Raw genomic sequence first — 19025 nt, 5'->3', positions numbered from 1 at the left:
GATAGAGTTTTACTCTTGTTGCCCAGGCTGGAGTGCAATGGCTCGATCTCGGCTCACAGCAACCTCAGCCTCCCAGGTTCAAGTGATTCTCCTGCCTCAGCCTCCCGAGTAGCTGGGATTACAGGCATATGCCACCGCTTCTGGCTAATTTTGTATTTTTAATTTTGTATTTTTAGTAGAGGCAGGGTATCTCCATGTTGGTCAGGCTGGTCTTGAACTCCCAACCTCAGGTGACCCGCCCGCCTCGGCCTCCCAAAGTGCTGGGATTACAGACATCAGCTACTGCGCCCAGCCCCTCCTCTGGCTTTTATTCTCTCTGTGTCTCTCCCTGTCTCATTAGGTCTCCATCTCGTTCTCTGATTCTGTCTAAGTTTCTCTCCATTTCTTTGTGCCTGTTCTCCCTTTGAGATGCAGTGGGGAGGAGGAGGAGCTGCGGAACTTTCCCAGGATGGGCAAGGGGCACCCAAGGGAGTAGAGGGAAGGGTGTCAGAGTTGGGTTAGGGGAAGAGGTGACTGTAGTCGTGGCTCGAGATAACACAACTACCTGAAAATGTCAAATTTGGGGTTTCTTTTTGCTTTCAGTCCCCTGGTTTGGCCTCTGCGATTTCCCACCACAAAGTACCCTGGTGGTTCTGGGGAACCAGACTGTAGAGGAGAAAACTGAGGCCATGGGATGGGGGTTCAGGAAGATCAGAAACTGTCGAGGGTCTTACTGAGCTGGGGTCCGAGGCTGGCCTCCTTGCCCCTAATTGCTCTTCACCCCCAAATCCAAGTCACAGCATTAGATGGGGAGTGAGGAAGGATTTTAGAAATCTTACAGAAATATATTCCCCAGGCTGGGTGCAGTGGCTCACTCCTATAATCCCAGCGCTTTGGGAGGCCAAGGTGGGAGGATCACTTGAGGCCAGGAGTTTGAGACCAGTCTGACCAACATGGTGAAACCTCGTCTCTACTAAAGATATAAAACAATTAGCTGAGCGTGGTGTCACGCACCTGTAATCCCAGCTACTTGGGAGGCCGAGGCACAAGAATCTCTTGAACCCGGGAGGCGGAGGTTGCAGTGAGCTGAGATTGCGCCCCTGCACTCCAGCTTGGGCAACAGAGTGAGACTCCGTCTCAAAAAAAAGAAAAGAAAAAAGAAAAAAAAAAAAAGAAATATATTCTCCAAAAGAAGACCTCCTATATTTTATTAGGAATAATAATAGTCTGCAGCCTAGGCTGCAGTTGGCACACTATATTCGTATCCTGAACTACATTGAGGCGCATTTGTGTACAAACATGGTTGTGCTCTTCAACTCAATGGATCCTTTCAATAACCTTGAAGGCAGTCAGAGCCAGAATCACACCCTTTGATTAGTCCATGAAAGAAACCTGCCCAAAGCTGTTTGGCCAGTAAGTGCACATATGGCACCAGGATCCAAGTTGCCGGGCCTTGTTAGCAGGGTCTCAGTATAACCTTTCTAGGGTTCCCCAAGCCCGGCACACACCAGGAGAGTGAAGAGGCCTCCCTGGGCTGGGCTAGCCCACCACTGTTCTGTGGTGTGGAGCATAGCACCTCCATTCTCACCCAGCCTACACCTCTGCTCTATTGAGTGGGACAGTGTGCTCTGTGCACACTTACATGAAGGTGGGTTTGAGTTTATGGATTAAGAGAATTATCCCAAAGGGCCAGGCGCGGTGGCTCACGCCTGTAGTCCCAGCGCTTTGGGAGGCTGAGGCAGGTGCATCACCTGAGGTCAGGAGTTCAAGACCAGCCTGGCCAACATGGTGAAACCCCTTCTGAACTAAAAATCCAAAAATTAGCTGGGCGTGGTGGCGCATGCCTGTAATCCCAGCTACTTGGGAGGCTGAGGCAAGAGAATCGCTCGAACCAGGAAGGTGGAGGTTGCAGTTAGCTGAGATTGCGCCATTGCACTCCAGCCTGGACAACAAGAGTGAAACTCCATCTCAAAAAAGAAAAAGAGAGAATTATCCCAGGTCCCCTTTCTACCTTGCCCTTGGCGATCAGGTCTGCCCATGCCCCTACCCTGGGGAGAACAGACTGAGGTCACCTTGACCTGACCTTCCTTGGGGGTGGAGGGAGGTGTACAGAGATGCCTTTGTTTCCTGTGCTCCAAGTCCCTTCTTCAAGGAGAGTTCCTGTTACATGGGAGCCAGAGGGGAGGTGGGGTGGGGGTGAACAGCCTTCCCAAGAAAGCTGGAGGCTTTCTAGGAAGTATCTCTTTGCCCTGCGGCAGAGGGGGAGAAGCTCTGGAGCACTTAAACATCCGCTTCACCCCCACCTTGCCTCTGCTTGGACAGTCTACCTGCACGCCAGCCCCTCCGGAGAAGGCTTCTAGAAGTGGGGCCATGGGCCCATGCTCAGAGTACGCCCCACCTCTGAGGCCAGGCCCTGGGACCTCCCTGTAGAAATGCCACCCCTGTTCTTGTCCATGAAGACAGAGCAGGACCTAGGGAGGGTGTGTGTTTATATGAACAGGGTGAGGAATTCTTGCACATTTGGGGGAAGGGAAGGAGCTGCTGGAGTTCGGGTGAAGCCCGTTCCTGCAGCTGTCCCCTATCCACCACTCTTCAGGGAAGTCGCCTTACAATGAAGTCACCAAGAGAACACAGGCCATCCTGCCTGAGGCATAGTGACTGTCCTCTGTTTCTGGGAATAGCGTGAGGGGAAGGGTGTGGGGCTGGACAGGGTGGGTAGGAGGGGAGTCCTGCCTCCTCTGCCCAGCTGCCCAGCCTGCCTGCCTGGGGGAGAGGCTTGTAGGCCGGTTTCTTTCTGGACAAAGAGAAGAGGATGCAGAGTCTGTGCCAGGTTCACATTTCCCAGCCAGTCAGGTGGGCAGGAGGAGCCCACTCTTTGCAGCCCCCTCATCGCAGGGCCAGGCCCAGGATCCTGGAGAGACGAGAGAGGGCACACAGAGCCAGGCAGCTGAGTGGAATTGGCAGTGTCCTGGACGGCCCTGGGTCAAACCTGGCTTCTCATCCTCATCCATGATGACTATCAGGCCTCTCTTCCCGCTGAGCTAGTTTCTCCTCCTTACAGCCCAACAAGAAATCTTTTGTGCCTCGGCCGGCCCAGGACCCGATCTCAAGCCCTCTGAGGGTTGTGTGCGAGGGGGCTGAGCATCTTCCACGACACCTTCCAGTATACTGCCACTTTCCTTTGTTATGACTGGAAGGGATTCCTTTCTGTACAATCTGTTTCTCATTGTTTCTTCGTTTCTTTAGTCTCAGATCTACCCACATCTTCCTTGCTCCAAGCCTCAAAAAAGTGCTTCAGCCAGGCCGTTCCCCTTACACTGGCCTCTCAACTCTAAGCACTAGCCCCTTTCATTCCATCTACCTGGAATGTCATTCCTCCCTTGGCCACCTGGTAAAATTGGCCTCATCTTTCCTAGGGTTAGTGTGGCCTAGAGGAAAACACAAAGGCTTTGGAGTCATAAGGTCCTGGTGCAGACCCTGGCTCTGCTGTAGGATCTTGAATGAGTGAGTCTGCCTCTTGGATCTAAGCGTCCTCCACTTGTAAAGAAATAGCAAGACCCGCTGCTGGGATTTCTGTTAAGACCCAGTCACAGGCCGGGCGCAGTGGCTCATGCCTGTAATCTTAGCACTTTGGGAGGCTGAGGCGGGTGGATCACCTGAGGTCAGGAATTTGAGGCCAGCCTGACCAACCTGGCGCAGACTCTGCATGGTGAAACCTTGTATCTACTAAAAATAAAAAAATTAGCCAGGTGTGGTGGCAGATGCCTGTAATCCCAGCTACTTGGGAGGCTGAGGCAGAAGAATCACTTGAACCTGGGAGGCGGAGGTGGCAGTGAACTGAGATCGCACCACCGCACTCCAGCCTGGGTGACAGAGTGAGACTCTGTCTAAAAAAAAAAAAGAGTCAGTGCATGGTGCATTGTGGGTGCTCAGAGGCCTTGGCCAGTAGAGCTGGGTGTGTTCTCCTCTGCCCTTCAATCCCACCTGTATTACAGGCCCCTTCTTATGGCCCTAACACACTGCCTAAAGGGCTATGTCCCACTGCTTGTCCACAATAGAGGCTTCATAGATATTTGTTGGATTAATGAAGGCCCCTAAAACAGCACAGAACTTCCGGAGCTCTGACAGTTCAGGGCAGCCCCCTGTTCACTGACCACCCCCACCATGGTTCCCAGAAGGCTCCCCTCCGGCTGCCCTGGCCTCTGCCTGCTCTGGTCCCACTGACCTGCTTTTCCACCCGCAGTGGCGGCAGCAGCCTCATCTTTGCCTGGTGCTGGGCTGAATTTTGAGTTCTTAACCTGCCCAGCAAGCCAGCAAGATACTGGCTGCAGTGGCACTCTGCTCCCTCCTCTGTGTGTGCCCCACCCTCCCTGGATAATGCTGCATCTCCCCAGGACTCTGGGTGGAGAGGGCCCAGTGACCCTGTCCCAAGAGGCGGGGTTGGGGATCCTTGGCCTTTCCAGAGAGCCAACCCTTTAGCCTTTAGCTCTGACTGGAAGGGAGCTCAGATCGGTGAGACACACAGGAGCAAGACTGAGAGCGGGTGTGTGAGACTCTCCAGGTGGCGAGTCCTCCATGCATCTGCACATCCATCGCTCCTGCCCTCTCCCCTCCCCTCCATGTGACAAAGCACCGGCTCTCTCCTGGCCCAGCACACTGGCTGGGATTGGGCTGAGGGAAAGAAAGACAGAAAATACTTTTTTATCAAGTGCCAGGCACAGTGCTTAGTTGCCTTCACAAATACTCTCCTTTTTCCTTTAAAAAAACTGTCCATTTTCCTAATGTTTTAATAGGGAGCATCTGCACATGGGGTATGTATTTTGTAACAAAAGATTCAAAAGGGTATGTGGTGAAAAGTTAGTCTCTGCCCTTTCCTGTCCCCCAGGGCCTTTCTGGAAGGGCAACAACAGTTGCTAGGGTCTTTTGTGCTTTTAAATGCACAGAATCCTTCTGTGCATTTAAAACAGATATTACACTTTACCTCCGCACTATGACTTACACATGATGGGAAACTGAGGTCTTCAGAGACATTAAGTACCTAGACCAAAGTCACACAGCTAGTAAGTTAGCAGAGCTGGGATTTAGAACCAGATCTAACTTCTCACCACCAATTCTCTGGCAGAAGTAAGCAGGGGCACTGACAGAGCCCTCCAAAACTGCAGAGCCCGTTCCAAACCGAGGCCACGCCATTCTGAGGCCTTGGAGATCTGGTGGCCCCACCTTCTTATCTGTTGAGTGTCCTATATCGTATCCACATGGCTCCAGGGTCCTGTACTGACCTATCCCCCTATGGAAGGATTCATCTCCATAGGGAAAAAAGGATGTTCCCACAGTGCCCTTTCTTAGCAAATGTGTGGCCAGTGGTCGCCCAGGGTCAGCCTGACTCCTGGGATGCAGGAGGGAAGCCACAATAACAAAGGTCTCTGGTTTCTGGCCGCAGGGGATCATGGTTGTGGCTTCAATGATGTTCCCAGAAAATGACCTCATGATCTCTGAGGCAGGAGTGAGGGAAGATGTGAAGTAGGGGAGCTGTCTGCTCTGAGAGCCATGTGTTCATCCATGAGAGAGAGAGGGGAGGAGGCTGCGGGCAGTCCTGGATGAGAGCAGGGGCATGCATGGACAAGAGCTGCGGACTAGACCCCCAGGCTCTTCCCCCAAGCCTCTCTCCTGGCTCAGGCCAGTGCACTAAGGGATGAGGCCCTCCAGTGGACATTGCTGCATCTCCAGGTACCTCTTTGGGTCATTCCCTCTGGGTTGGACTGTGGGGTCTTTCAGGATCCTAGCTTCCTGTTCAATTTCTTTCTTTCTGTCATGTCTTAAGTCTGGTGTCCCCTCAACTTAAGGGAATATGTTCCCGAGGCCTAGAAGAAGAGGGTCTCACCCCATCAGAACTGTCAAGCAGAGAAGCAGGTGTCAGGCCTTCCCGTCCCAGGATGACAACATTCTGTTTTGCTGAGGTAGTCACCCAGAACGTTCTGTCCTTGGCATCTGTGCACACACCCAGCCAGGTCTAGCTCAGCCAGGTCTAGCTTGGTGCCGGTGACCATCAGTCAGAGATGTGCCTAGAGATGGAAGAATCAAGAGGCATTCCCACCCACCCTTCAGGACATTTTTTTTTTTTTTTTTCTCTGAGATGGAGTTTCGCTCTTATTGCCCAGGCTGGAGTGCAATGGTGCAATCTTGGCTCACCGCAACCTCCGTCTCCCAGGTTCAAGTGATTCTCCTGCCTCAGCCTCCCAAGTAGCTCGGATTACAGGCATGTAATCCTGTAATGGCACCACCATGCCCAGCTAATTTTGTATTTTTAGTAGAGACGGTTTCTCCATGTTGGTTGGTCTTGAACTCCTGATCTCAGGTGATCCACCCTCAGCCTCCTACAGTGCTGGGATTACAGGTGTGAACCACCGCGCCTGGTCCCCTTCAGGACATTTAAACAAACCAGCTGGCTTGAGTCCTAGACCTTGGCGGGTCTTGGGAAGAGGAGTATTCATCTTAGCTGCTACTAAACACCACAGTAATAGTTAACCACTATATAGTGCTTTACAGGGAAGCACCTTACGTGTAGTAAACACTTACTTCTCGCAACCCGATGAGGTAGGTACTATCTCTATCACCACATTACAAACAAGAAGATAGAGGAAAACACACTCAAGATTACCTGGCTCAAGGAATTGACAGAGTCTGGTTTGAGAACCTGTACTTTTTTTTTTTTTTTTTTTTGAGACAGGTCTCACACTGTCTGTCGCCCTGGTTGGAGAGCAGTGGCACAATCATGGCTCATTACAGCTTCAGGCTGGGCACAGTGGCCCACAAATGTAATTCCAGCACTTTGGGAGGCTGAGGGGGGACGGCTGCTTGAGCCATGAGTTCTGGAACAGCCCAGGCAATATAGTGAGACCGTGTCTTTACAAATCTTTTTTTTTTTTTTTTTTTGAGATGGAGTCTCACTCTGTCGCCCCAGGCTGGAGTGCAGTTGCGTAATTTCGGCTCACTGCAACCTCCGCCTCTCGGGTTCCAGCAATTCTCCTGCCTCAGCCTCCTGAGTAGCTGGAACTACAGACGCATGCCACCACGTCCAGCTAATTTTTGTATTTTTAGTAGAGACGGGGTTTCACCATATTGGCCAGGCTGGTCTTGAACACCTCCCAAAGTGCTGGGACTATAGGCGTGAGCCACCGCGCCCAGCCTACAATAATTTAAAAAAATTATCTGGGAGTAGTGGTGCACATCTGTGGTCCCAGCTACTCATGAGGCTGAGGCAGGAGGATTGCTGAGTCCAGGAGGTTGCGGTGAGCTGTGATTGTGCCACCACACTGAGACGTTTTTTTGTGAGACTCTGTCTCCAAAAAAAAAAAAAATAACAATAATCACACCCTTGACCTTCCGGGCTCAAGTGATCCTCCCACCTTAGCCTCCTCAATAGCTGGGACCACAGGTGTGTGTCACCACACTGGGCTAGACCCTGTACTCTTAATGACTGCATAGTCCTTGTAGCCTCCATTTCCATTCCTAGAGCATAAGATTTGTACCAAAAATATTTATTGAGTGTCTGTTCTGGGCTTGAACATGAGTAGGGGGATTTAAAAGTGAATAAGATACTGTGTCTGCCCTTGGGGATAGAGACAGAAACATGAAAACATGAAATTGTCCTTCAACACAAGAAGCGCTGTAATAGAGGCATGAACAACGCAGTGGGAAACAAGGAGGGAGGTCATGCTGCCTGAAGCAAATGTCACGGAATTGCAGGCATCAAGAAGGCAGGACATTCCAGGCAGAGGGAACAGCATGGTGCAGGGATGAAAGCTCACAAGAAAGAGAAACATGCGCCAGGTGCGGAGGCTGACGCCTGTAATCCCAGCACTTTGGGAAGCTGAGGCGGGCAGATCACAAGGTCAGGAGTTCAAGACCAGCCTGGCCAACATGGTGAAACCCCTAAAAAAATACAAAAATTAGCCGGATGTGGTGGCATGCGCCTGTAATCCTAGCTACTCAGGAGGCTGAGGCAGGAGAATCACTTGAACTTGGGAGGCGGAGGTTGCCGTGAGCTGAGACCTCACCATTGCACTCCAGCCTTGGGCAACAGAGAGCGACTCCGTCTCAAAAAAAGAAAGAAAAGGAAAGAAAAAAGAAATACGGAGAACATGGAGCGCCTGAGTGTCAAAACATCATGCATGGGCAGTGACTGTCAGGGAGGTTGCCAGAGAGCTAGGGGTTAGTTGGCCCATCCATCCTGCTTCCTGCTTCCTTCTCCGGCCTCCAAGCTCCCTGAACCTACTCTGTGCAAAGCACTGTGCCAGGTGTTGGCCCAGAGTGTGGGACTGGAGCAGTGGCCTGGGTAGGGGACAAGGGTTTTTTGACCAGCTGGAGACCTTTGTCGTTGGTGTCATTCTGGAGGTGAAGAAAAAGCCGCTGGAAAGAGCTGCCCAGGGAGGACTATGGGAGAACTTGCAACTCTGGGCCATCTCTGGACATGAACATTTTGCATACATACAGGGGAGCTGTGTGCGTCTGAGTGGGGCCAGGAGGGGTCCTTCTCTCTCTTTTGGCCCATGCAGCTGGGCTTCTGGAGCTTTCCTATGTCTTGCTTTAGTGCTAGTCCTTGGAGGGTTGCCAGGGAAACCGCTGGCCAGCTCCGGGAGAGAGACGAAGCAGAGGGGAGGACAGTGGGTGACTCAGCCTGGCTTCCCACACACCACAACCCCTTACCCAGCACCTGGAAAGGATCTGGGGGACCCCCTTCCCCTGGATCCTACAGGTGACCCTGTTTATTCTTTCTTCTCTAGAGAGAGCAGTCCCTCCCGCAGCTCTGACTGGTGGGAGCCAGCCAGATTTCCCCAGGAAGGGAACCGGCCCCAGGCGCCCCGTACCCTGTAGGTTCACCCTGGAACACTGACAGGTGCATTCGGCCTGAGTGAATGTGAACTCCTGCCGTGCCCATGCAGGCGGCAGGAGCCCTGGCTGAGACGCCCTCCCGGGGGCAAACCCAGGATAATTATTGATCGGGGCCGCTGTGGACTTCTGACCTCGGCCTGGGAGGGAGAGGACCCGGAACGCGGGCCTGGGCTCCCAGGGAGGGAGGTGGGCGGGCCGCGGAGGGGGCCAATCAACACGACCACGATAGTGCGCCCTAGCCCTGCCAGTGGTGGTCGACTCAACCCAAACAAAGCAGCATGTGCTTGCGGTGCGGGGTCGGCTAGGGAGCCGAGCCGGGAAGACACCCCACCGTCGCAGAAAGGGGGTGTGCGCGGCGCCGACACCGCCCCGCCGAGCGCGCCGCCACCTCGGGTGCGCCGAGGGGGTCCGGGTCCCTCAGGAGCGGCCGCAGAGGGGGCGCGAGAGACCAAGAGCGACCGAGGGCTGGCGAGCGCGCGCCGGGCGGAACCAGGAAGCGGGGCGCGCTCCGGGCTGCCAGCGGCGCGCGTACCCGGGCCTCCGCGCGCGAGCGGCGCGCGCGCCCCCGCGGGCCCCGGCGGGAGGAGAGTCGGCGGCCGGAGCCGTCACCCCGGGCGGGGACCCAGCGCAGGCGACTCCGCGCGGCGGCCCGGCCGAGGGAGGGAGCGAGCGAGCGGGCGGGCGGGCAAGCCAGACAGCGGGGCCGGAGCAGCCGCGGGCGCCCGAGGGGCCGAGCGAGGTAGGCGCTGCGGGGCGAGCCCGGGGCCCGGGGCCGGGGGAGCCAGGCCGGGGAGCCAGCCCGGGCGGGGCCCGCTCTCCAGCCGCTCAGCCACCCGTCAGGGCCGCGCCGCCGCCATCGCTCCCGGGCCGCGGTGGCTGCGCGCTGGGCGAGGGGCGCGCGCGGGGAGAGGGGGTCCGGGCTGGCTGCCGGGGAGCCTGGGGGCAATGCGGGGCGCGCGAGGGGGACGTGCGAACGCCGCGGCGCGTTGGGGGGCGTGCGCTTTAAAGGCTGCGTGCGCGTGTGTCCGAGTGGGTGTGTGGGGACCCCGCGCCGACCTCCTAGGAGCTCAGGGGGCTGCTGTCAGCCGCCTCACACTTTCACGTTGCAATTCCGAATAGCCCCAGCCGTCTTCCATGCTTTAACTTCTTTTTTTCAAAAGAGGTGCCCGGGACTCCGGGGATGGGATGAGCCTGCGGGGCTGCTTGGTGCGGTGGGGGGTATTAGCAAAGCTTCAAGAAACAGGGCCTTATAAGGAGTCAAGACAACAAATACGAACGTTTCGATAAGACTCTGGGGGGCGGGATCCCACATCAGGACCCGCCAGGCCTGGGCTCGTTCGTGTGGCCGTGGGATGCAGTGTGCTTTTTCTTTCTAGTCAGGAATAAAGGGTTAAAAGTGCTCCTGGTGTCGGCGGTAGATATGGAGATTCGGAAGGGGAGTTGTTGTATCACAAAAGCTGGTCTGAGGCTAAAGGAATCTGGCAAGATGGTCGGGGTGATCAAAGAGGAAAGAACTCACACGGAGCAAGAGGCGGTTGCAAACACTTGTAGCCAGCAGTGATGGAAAAGGCAAAGAAGAAAAACAAGTGCCAGCTTTTAGGAAGACGGGATTAATGAAAACCACAAGAATTTTAAAGGCTAAAAGAGATACCGATTCTCTCTTTCCCAAAGAGCCAGAGTCAGTTCTTTTCTTCTTGGTCCCTGTGATCCCGCCATAGCTTGTATCAAATAAATGGTGCCAAAAGTGGGTCAAAGAGTGTTAGAGCTGGAAAGGAACCCAGCGATGATGCCACATTCTTGTATTGTACAAATGAGGAAACTGAGGCCCAGATAGGTGGAGTAAGTGACCTGTTCGGGTGACATGGCTGTTTGTTGAGTATCCAGGAAACTTCAAGGACTGAGATTCGTGCTCTTCCCAAAGCACCATGCAGTATATAGATCTTTGCCTAGATACAATTCCATACATTTTCTCTGCAGTGTCCTCAGGGAATGCCCTTTGAAAGGGCCAGCGTGACACCGAATATCATGCTTGGGCTTATGTCATTTTTTTCAGTCTTCAAGTGGTGTTTATGATCTGCTTGGATCTTAGGTTTCCAAAGCTGTTGGATAGCTGCCTGGGCCATAATAAGCTTTCAGCTGTTGGGTCTACATTATTTCAGATAATTTTGTTATCGTTCAATTAAGGTAATAGAACTGTGCCTCTCTCCCCAACATTCTGTTATTGTCCATTTGCTTATGTTATATTGCGTTATGTTCATTGCCTGTCAGTTCCTACTTGAGGATGTATTTTATTGAGTGTGCCTTTCTTGTTTTAAAATTTCATTTTGTGACACTGTAAATATTGGAGTGGTTCTGATCATTTCAAATGAGGAGAATCTTATTGATTGATTTTATTTTAAGGCTTCGGGTTGTTTTGTTTATTCATTTGGGTACCAGTTTCCATCTCATGGAAGATCATAGTTGTTGGAATGGACAGGGCTAAATGAGAGAAGGGGCTGTAGATTTAAAGAAAAACTTCCTATGTGACAATTTGTGTTATCTGTTACATTTAATTCAAACAACACCACGCCTTGGGTCAGGTAAGTGTGTTATCTAGGAGATGACTTGTTTGCTACTGTAGCCTCTGGAAGATGAAATTTCAAGCTCCAGATTGAGACACAGGGAAGGAATGGAGATTTTTGTTGTTGTTGTAAAGCAAACCATCAGAAAAAAAAAAAGTTGATTTCTATCACCAGCAGTTTGGTTATTGCATAACTTGAAGCTAAACTCTGCACAAAATCTTTGCTGTATACCCAACTAAATAAACTATCCCACCTTCTCATCAGTTCTCACCTTTTCAGTGCTTGCATTTTTTTTGCCCACAGGTTGTTAATATGGATTGTGTTAAGAAATTTAAGGTGTGTACTTCCTAGTATGTATGATAGTAGGAGAAAAATGTGCTATCATCGTTTGGAGTGTTACAACATAAATATTTTGGTCAACACTTCCTATCCTGCTCTGACTTTTCATCTCATCTCCATTTTCTTCCTCTCTTGATTGTTTTTATGTCATTTACATATGTAAAAGCCACATCAAGACTAAAGTTGCCGCTTATTACTTTTTGATACTTAAGTCGAGTTTTTTCACATCATAGTATTGTTAGTATTCAAATTGTCTGTAATTTTTGTTAGGCTTATATATTATGAATCCATTTGTTGTGGTTTATTTGGCTTGTTGTTATGTAGGTAGGTGACACAGTAGTCTTATGGTAAAAGGAAGACGTTATAGATAGGTAAATAACATGCTCAAGATTAGATGCAGGTTACAGGTGGAATCGAAGGAAGACTATTTTCGTGCCCTACAAACATGTCTGTATCTCATAAAGTTATTCACAGATTTCTGGACATTCTATCTGTGACACATTTTTTCCCTTTCTGTTAAGAGTGTAGATTACTGCATTATTCCTACAAAAGGAAGCAAAATAACCCTAGTTTGTATGATTTTTCTGATAATTTGAAACTTATTCTTTTAAAAAGCTATCTGGCAATTCCAGGTTACTGGACTCTTCAGAAGAATATCCTTTTATTTTGATACTATGATGTATCAAAGTATCAAAATACTTTAACTGTGCAACTTAATAAAAATAATGCTTCAAAGTTAGCTCCACACTATTGCTGTCCTCAAACGTGTGGTATTTAAAGGAAGAAAATGTTTTTAATTCTGCGCTTTGTGAATAGAACTCTTCTAAAATCAGAAGTGTTTTTTTTTCCCCTGCAATGTTGGAAAAACAACAGTTTTATGCTTGTTTCTGGGAATAAGAAAGTCAAACTTAACAATCTAGTTTCCATTGATCAGACAGTTTTTGTACTCAAATTTAAGTTGTAAGCATCAGAGTGATAAACATTTTTTAAAACTGTATTCACTCTTAATTATAGTGGCCTTATTTGAAGTAAAATCTTGACACTGGGTGTTTTATTAATGATGATCCTCTGCTACTGAAAAGCCTATGTCAGTTTGGAGAAGATTTTGCACGTCTAAATCTATGCCGTTTTTACTAATCAAAAGAGAAGAGTAATTTACAGGTGTTAGATTTTTAGTTGGTTGAATGAGACCCTCACTTTTGATGGTTTCAGAGTTGAAATGACGATTTATTACTTTTGTTAGTTTGGGTCACACCCTTCACTTCCTTGGAAGGTATCTTTGAGGTTTGGTTTCCTTTTTTTTAAATGGTAATATTGGGGTGGGGGTGCTTCCTGTTTGTATTTTCAAAATTAGGTCCACATGTTAACCTTCTTGTAGTGTCACATTTTTATTTTAAACTTATACAGACAAACATCAGATGCCATGTGGTTTGTCTCTGACCCTTTGCGCTACTTCATGACAGCTTTACTGAGTGAAGCCTGAATACCCAATCGGGAAGGCAAGATGTTCTTGTCTTTTCCCAACTCTCTTTAAAGTTTAACAGCCTTAGAACAGCAACAAAAGCACAATTAACAGAAAAATGGAGGTGCTGCTATCTGTTTCCTCGCAGGTACTTGGAAAATGTACAGCACTAAGATAGAGTTGAAACATGTTATGTAGAGCCTTGAATGTCGGTGCTTAAAAGAGGAGTTGCCCTGGGTTTACATGATACAGAACCCCATGGTTTATATTAAGTAGTAATGATAGCCATTTTTCTGGACTCGCCTAAAAGCCATACACAGTGTCTTGGAAAAGAGTTAAGAACGAGGCGAAATTTAGGGTATGGTAGTAGAGCCGAGGAGGAATCACCTTCAGCCTTAAAACTCTTCCCTGACTCTCCTGGATAACTTATGTGGTAGGTCACTTTTTTTTTTTTTTTTTTTTTTGAGACGGAGTCTCGCTCTGTTGCCCAGGCTGGAGTACAGTGGCCAGATCTCAGCTCACTGCAAGCTCCGCCTCCTGGGTTTACGCCATTCTCCTGCCTCAGCCTCCCGAGTAGCTGGGACTACAGGCGCCTGCCACCTCGCCCGGCTAGTTTTTTGTATTTTTTAGTAGAGACGGGGTTTCACCGTGTTAGCCAGGATGGTCTCGATCTCCTGACCTCGTGATCCACCCGTCTCGGCCTCCCAAAGTGCTGGGATTACAGGCTTGAGCCACCACGCCCAGCCATGGTAGGTCACTTTTAATATAAATGTTGCAGGATGAGTTAAGTGGAACCTTGAGAAATATGTGTAGATTGTTTCAATGATTAAAGCAAGTGTTCTTTTCCTGGCCTTTAACTCGCTTTATTCTAAGAAGTGTAATGACTAAATAGACTCCTAATTGAATTGACATTCAGATGTGTTTGCAGTTCAGGGGGAGTTTACCTCTTCTAAATTTTCATTTGGATCACATTACTAAAAACAGTATTGCATTAGCATGGTGCATAATTATGTAGAATTCAATTTGCAAATGAAGTTAATACTTGGAGTATCTTGACTTCCTATTCCCCTGCTGCCCCAATATTCAAGAAAGGAGAAGTTATAATTTGTCACATACAAGATAGTTTCTTCTTTAGGTTTATTCTTAATAACTATGTCCATTTTCACATGGATGACACCATTGAGATGATGAATACCTGTATTGATTAATAAGGAACATTCATCTTTTTCTACCTGCTTTTGGAAGCTAGCTTGCAAAATCTACTACAACATTCACTCTTCATGTATTCTTCTATTACCTTTAGTACCCTGAATAACCTTTTAAAAAATTTTTGCACCTTTCTATTATGAAGAGAAATAGCTTCATATTCTATGCTAGTTTTTTGAGGTGCTTGTGCTGACTCATTTTTTAAATTATACTAAGATACAGAGCATGGTTTGAGAGCAGTAATGAGATTCTCAGAAAATATGAAAACTTTCCTTTCTGACTAGTTAGAGAAAGGTTGGGGAAGACAAGGGGAAATACATCAGTGAGCCAATCAATTATTGTTATTTGTTGGGATTAATTTGGTGACTAATACGTTTAATGCCCATCAGGCTACTAAATGTGAATTTGGCTTTACCCTGTAATGATAACAGGACAAACCCAACAACTTTCTAACATTGCTTGTTTTCCCCTGGTAGGGGATTTCTTTGCATATGGGAAATCAGGCCGAAGTTGCCAGTAACAGCCACATCCATGATTTGTATTAAAAATAAGTATTCATCATTCTGGGCTAGAGCTCTGCTTACCACGGCTCACCTGGGAAAATATTCTGATTATGTATCTAATCATTATGATGCCATCTTTCAAGAGGTGAGCAGACAATGAACAACTCCTTCAAATTATGTTCAAAACCCAGAGTTTGAGAAAATGTTCCAATGCCTTCAAGTATGAAAATAATAAAAATATTACTTAATGCTTACCGTTCACTGACAGCGTGCTGGGCAGGCATTGTTTTCGGTTCTGGCCGTGTGTTAACTCGTGATTCTCAGAGGAGTGGGTATTATTCCCAGATGGAAGATGAAGAAATGGCCACAGAGAAGTTAAGTAATTTGTCCAAGGTCACATTACTGGTCTTGGCAGGGCTGATTCCAGAGGCTGCATCCCTAACCTAGTGTACAGCAAAGGCGAGCCGGCCACTGCCGCTTTGTTATAAGGCATTTTGTTTCTTTGAGGCTTATATTTCTTTGTGTTCCCAAATGGAGTCTTGTTGGTTTTTGAATAGAAAATATTTTTATATGTTTAGGATTTTTTTAATGTTGATGAAGATGGTGATAAATATTTTTCCAATTAAGGTATATAATTCTGGTGGAAATTATATTAAAGCAGAGAAAGTCTTAATTTTTATTATAAGTTGTCTTTCGTTCTTCTTCCCCTAGCATTACCATATACATCATAGAAGAAGAGCTATAAGCTGTCTCCTTGGCCTCTGTTTACAAACAAAAGGATCATTTGTGCCAGTGTAGTGGGTTTGTGTTGACATACACATCTGTACTGAGAACTCAACAATCCTACTCATTTTATTTACAACTTTATTTTGAGGGGATTTCTGGTCCGATTCTTGTTGCATTAAAGCTTTTTAGAGCTATTAGTCATGATTTCTGAGATAGATTTAAGAATTTTACTTATTTGGGGTAATTTTTTATTATTATTATGTTTTGAGATGGAGCCTCGCTTTGTCACCCAGACTGGACAACCTCTGTCTCCTGGGTTCAAGAGATTCTCCTGCCTCAGCCTCCCAAGTAGCTAGGACTACAGGCGTGTGCCACCATGCCCAGATAATTTTTGTATTTTTAGTAGAGACAGGGTTTTGCCATGTTGGCCAGGCTGGTCTTGAACTCCTGACCTCAGATCCTCCTGCCTCGGCCTTCCAAAGTGCTGGGATTACAGGTGTGAGTCACTGCGCTCGGCCTATTTGGGCTAATTTTTAAGACAACTGAACTATTTTATGTTTAGAGCTCTGCAAAGGCCATTAGAAAATAGTCTCAGAATTTTTTTTTTTTTTTTCCATTTATGATGGTTACTTTCTCTCAGCACTTTTCCTTGGGAGTGGATTGTGAAGTTAAGTCTTGGAGACAGAATTCACAACCCTAAAGTGTAGTGCTTTAACTTGGGGAGATCAAGTCACAGACAAGAAGAACTTCAGTTCGCTGTGCAGAGAGTATAAACTTGTTCAAATAAACAGAGGATGTTAGCTTCCAGGATTGTCAACTGTCACCTTTGACCAAGGTTGAATTTTCTTTGAATGTTGACAGAAGTTACAATGTCAGTGGAAAAAGCTTAATGTGAGGTATCTATAACTCAGAATTTCCTTATGTTTGTGTCAGTGAGATCCTACAATTAAAGCTGTTTCTTTTTTTCTGTGTCTGATGAGTTTTAAAAGCCTTCACTGGGGTTTTCCAGCCTTTAGGTGAGAGTAAGTTAAAAAGTTTGTGAAAAACTATTTTTTTGTTATCTAAAATTCAGAGCCTAGGTCGGGCCCAGTGGCTCACGCCTGTAATCCTGACACTTTGGGAGGCCAAGGTGGGCGGATTACTTGAGGTCAGGAGTTGGAAACCAGCCTGGCCAACATACTGAAACCCCATATCTACTAAAAATACAAAAATTAGCCGGGTGTGGTGGCGCACGCCTGTAATCCCAGCTACTCAGGAGGCTGAGGCAGAAGAATCACTTGAACCCAGGAGGCAGAGGTTACAGTGAGCTGAGATCGCGCTACTGCTCTCCAGCCTGGGAGACAGAGCAAGACTCCATCTCAAAAAAATAAATAAAATAAATAATTTCAGAACCTATAGCTGGTGGCAAGTCACTGTTTTTGGAGGAGTGGGATTTTGAAAAAATCTAACCTGGGCTAAATGTTAAGCTACATTAATACATGTCATTGTAGCCTGTATAAAAAGACACCTGAACATTTAATCTGTTAAAGTACTAAAAATTGGTTCATCAGTTTTGTAATACAGCATTCATTCTACAGTATATTTAAATAGGTAAAATGTTCTGTTAGAAATAATGCTAATTCTTTTTTTTTTGTTTAGTGTTTCTAAAAATCTTTTGGCCATCTTTTAGATTTACGAAAAGTAGCAAATTAGAGATCTACAGAAATCTACAGCTCTTTAAAAATGAAACAGTTTACCCTGTGAATTTGTTTTCAGGATTTGTGATCTGTTTCTGATGCCAGAAAGGTGAGACTCCTATCTCATTTCTGATAGAAAGTGAGGGAAAGCTATGTGTAGTGAGAACTGGATACTAGATTCTTATCCCAAAAGGTATGGAAGGTTTAATATGTAAGGATACCATGTAAATAGTCCCTCTTTTTGTATTTTCCTTTGGTTATTGTTATATAACTATAGTCGTGTGTCACTTAATGATACATGGTGACAAAGTTCTAAGAAATGCATTAGGTGATTTTGTCATTGTGGTACCATAATAGAGTGTACTTACACAAACCTAGATGGTAAACCCTACTCCACACCTAGGCTGTATGATAAAGCCTATTGCTCCTAGACTACAAACCCATATAACATGTTACTGTATTGAGTACTGTAGGCAATTGTAACACAAGGGTAAGTATTTGTGTATCTAAACATATCTAAATATAGAAAAGGTACAGTAAAAACATGGCATAAAGGATAAAAAATGGTACATCTGTATAGGGTACTTACCAGAAACAGAGCTTGCAGGACTGGAAGTTGCTCTGGGCAACTCAGTGGGTGAATGGTGAGTGAATGTGAAGGCCTAGGACATTACTGTACATTACTGTACATTTTAAAAATATGTCTGGTTAGGCTACACTAAATGTATCTTGAAAATTGTTTCTTTCTTCAATAATAAATTAACCTTAGCCTACTGTAATACTTTTACTTTGTACACTTTTTACTTTTTTTTTTTTTTTTTTTTGAGATGGAGTCTTGCTCTTGTCGCACAGGCTGGAGTGCAGTGGCGCTTCTGACCTCAGGTGATCCACCCACCTCGACCTCCCAAAGTGCTTGGATTATAGATGTGAGCCACCGTGCCCGGCCAGCTGTTTACTTTTTTTTTTGAGATGGAGTCTCGCTCTGTTGCCCAGACAGGAGTGCAGTGGTGCGATCTCGGCTCACTGCAAGTTCCGCCTCTCGGGTTCACAGCATTCTCCTGCCTCAGCCTCCAGAGTAGCTGGGACTACAGGTGCCCGCCACCACACCTGGCTAATTTCTTTTTGTATTTTTAGTAGAGACGGGGTTTCACCGTGTTAGCCAGGATGGTCTCCATCTCCTGACCTTGTGATCCGCCCGCCTCGGCCTCCCAAAGTGTTGGGATTACAGGCTTGAGCCACCGCGCCCGGCCAACTCTTTGCTTTTTTATACTTTTAAATTCTTTTGTGATAACACTTAGCTTAACACATAAACATGTACGGCTGTACAACAGTATTTTCTTTCTTTATGTTTTTATTCTTTATCTCTTTTTAAAAACATTTTAATTTTTCAAAACTTCACAAACTTTTTCTTAGAAGTGAAGACATGAACACACACATTAGTTTAGGCCTGCACAGGGTCAGGGTCATCGGTATCACTGTCTTGCACCTCCACATCTTGTTCCACTGAAAGGTCTTCAGGGGCAGTAACACATATGGAGCTGTCATCTCCTATGATAACAATGCCTCCTGAGGACCTGCCTGAGGCTGTTTTACAGTTAACTTTTTTGTTTTAGTAAGTAGAAGGAGTACACTCTAAAATAATGATAAAAAGTATAGAAAATACATAAACCAGTAACATAGG

At 47.3% G+C, this 19025-nt stretch overlaps 1 protein-coding gene across 8 annotated transcripts in view; it reads left to right on the top strand.

The window, feature by feature from the left end:
- STAT5B (signal transducer and activator of transcription 5B) overlaps positions 1–19025 on the top strand; it is a 91501-nt gene that overhangs the window by 2537 nt on the left and 69939 nt on the right. For 4 of the 8 annotated variants that reach the window (XM_028836507.2, XM_077971747.1, XM_028836504.2 and 1 more), the window contains exon 1: positions 9420–9610. The exons of 3 other annotated variants lie outside the window; for them this stretch is intronic. The gene's annotated coding sequence lies outside the window, so the exon portion shown is untranslated. Of the gene's footprint in view, positions 1–9010; positions 9265–9419; positions 9611–19025 lie in introns of those variants that run through there. One more of the 8 variants, XM_028836506.2, reaches the window with a different exon arrangement.

This window comes from Macaca mulatta, chromosome 16 (genome assembly GCF_049350105.2).
Source record: "Macaca mulatta isolate MMU2019108-1 chromosome 16, T2T-MMU8v2.0, whole genome shotgun sequence".
NCBI classification, from domain to species: domain Eukaryota; kingdom Metazoa; phylum Chordata; class Mammalia; order Primates; family Cercopithecidae; genus Macaca; species Macaca mulatta.
Note: the sequence above shows the minus strand (reverse complement) of the source record. Positions and strands in the feature narration are given on the sequence as shown.